The sequence below is a fragment of the Lactuca saligna genome, chromosome 3 (assembly GCF_052625555.1).
Source record: "Lactuca saligna cultivar CGN05327 chromosome 3, ASM5262555v1, whole genome shotgun sequence".
Lineage (NCBI taxonomy): Eukaryota > Viridiplantae > Streptophyta > Magnoliopsida > Asterales > Asteraceae > Lactuca > Lactuca saligna.
In genome coordinates, this window is record NC_136419.1 from 217114738 (window position 1) to 217117022 (window position 2285).

General features: G+C 44.1%; 1 non-coding gene across 1 annotated transcript; it reads left to right on the forward strand.

Moving 5' to 3' along the window:
* Positions 1–1709: 1709 nt before the first annotated feature.
* LOC145037950 (small nucleolar RNA R71) lies at positions 1710–1816 on the forward strand. The gene has a single exon (XR_013679059.1). It is a non-coding gene; the product is annotated as a small nucleolar RNA R71 (small nucleolar RNA).
* The last annotated feature ends 469 nt before the right edge of the window (positions 1817–2285 follow it).

Consider the following 2285-nt stretch of genomic DNA (forward strand, 5'->3'; position numbering starts at 1 on the left):
TTTCAATTTCCATTAAATCTTTTTCTGGATCAAATGCTTCATCATAGGCTGTAAACTTGTTGGAATCTTCAGTTATGTCTTCCTCCAATAATTCGTCAAGCATATCTATTGAGAATGCCGTGTTGTCACTGCTCCTAGAATACTTCATAGCTGGTCCACCCCGAATGTAACTGAATCTTCTCTGACCCGCAAGGTGATCTTTGAGTCTCTCATGTCTACTATAGCGCTGGTCGTGTTGAGGAAGGGCCTTCCAAGGATGATTGGAACTTATGGATCCGCCTCCATGTCTAGAATGATGAAATCAGCAGGAAAGACAAATTTATCCACTTTCACTAGTAAGTCTTCGCATATGCCTCTTGGAAAGGTGACTATCTTGTTTGCCAAGTGGATTGCCATGCGAATTGGCCTTGGCTTCGGGAGGTCCAACTTCTTAAAGAATGAGTATGGCATTAGGTTCACACTTGCTCCAAAATCAGCTAAAGCATGAATAGCAGCCAAGTTGCCAAATTGGCAAGGTAAAGTCAAGCTCCCCGGATCAGCCTTCTTCTTTGGTAGCTTATTTAGCATCGCATCAGAGCAGTTTTCATTGAGTACTACCTTCTTCACTTATTCCATCTTCCTTCTATTGGTGAGAAGTTCCTTAAGAAACTTTGCATATTTGGGCATTTGCATGACGGCTTCAATGAAGGGTATGTTGATTTGAAGAGTCTTGATGTGGTCTAGAAACTTCTGATACTCCTCTTCCTGCTTCTCCTTCTTAGCTCGGGCTGGGTATGGCATTGGAGGCTGGTAAGGATTTTCAGGAACCTACTCATCGGTTTTGGATGGTGTACTCACCGAGTCCATATGAGGTAGTCGGCGAGTAGGACTATCAGATTGTAAATTTTGGTTTTCTGCTTGCTTTTCTGCCTCATCCTTCTGTGAATCCTTGGGTGCTTCAGTCCGAATAGGTGCCAGGGGAGTGATTATCTTCCCACTTCTTGTTGTGACAATGTTTATGTGCGCGCCTCGTGGGTTATTTTCGGTTTTGCTAGGAAGTTTGCCCGGTGACCTTTGGTTAATTTGTTGAGCAAGTTGCCCAAGCTGTGTTTCTATATTGTGGATAGATGCTTGCTGATTCCTAAGCATGGTTCTTGTTTCTTGAATTGCAGCATCATGATCACTATGCCTTTTTTCTGAAGCAGCTACAAATTTAGTGAGCATTTCTTCCAAGCTTGGCTTCCTTTCTTGCACCGGTTCCTCCTTTTGGTAGAACCCTCTCCCTTTTTGTCTATACTTCTCCTCCTTGGCTTTCTTGTACTCGTCATAAGGAAGCCACTCTTTCTTTTGTTTGCGCCAATCTTCATCATATCGGTCTCCACTTGAGTAACACGCTTGCCTTCTTGTTGCCATTCTCATCTAAATCGCAGTCTTTAGTGAGGTGAGTCCCATTGCAGTTTTCACAACCCACCCGAATAGCATGGATCGTTTGATCCATTTTATCCATACTCTTATCCATGGTTTTTAGCATAGCCATGACCACGGATAAGTCTTCAGTAGCAGCATAAGCGGCTCCCCTAGTGACATCATGTCTAGGGTTATGGTATTCTTCAATCAATTCTTTAATCATCGGGGGCGGCTTCTTTGTAAGTGGGCCTTGCGAGTCTAGTAACTGCCTGGTTGTGACATTGACTCCATCATAGAAGATGGAGACTTCTTGCTGGCTGTTTAGATCATGGTGTGGGCAATTTCTTAGTAAGCTCTTATACCTCTCCCATGCTTCATATAGCGACTCTCCAGCTTGTCGTTCAAAGGTTGCAATGGCCTTCTTCAACTTGGCTATCTTAGAAGGTGGGCAAAAGTGATCAATGAATTCTTCCTTCATCTTGGCCCAAGTAGTGACTGATCCGGGGGGAAGTGACTTGAGCCAGTCTTTGGCAGCACCCTTGAATGTCACTGGAAGCATACGAAGTAGTTGAGTCTCGCGGGTTACATTTGGAATATTGAAGTAATCAGCTACATCATTGATTTCATCCAAATGCTTGTAGGCATCTTCATGATCTTTTCCATAAAAAGGTATTTCTTTGAGTGAAGCTAGAATATGACCCTTCAGCTTGAAGGTAGCATTCGCAGGAATTCCGGGATGCACAAGTCCCGGGCCATTATCGCCGCGCATCCTCTTCTTCCATTCTCCCATGGGGATTTCATCAATGTTAGCCATTGTGAAAGCTAACTCTTCCTCGGACTCGGTTTCGTGCTCGTATGTAGGCTCCTCTTCTTCTGCGGTCTCGTACTCGATATCTTCT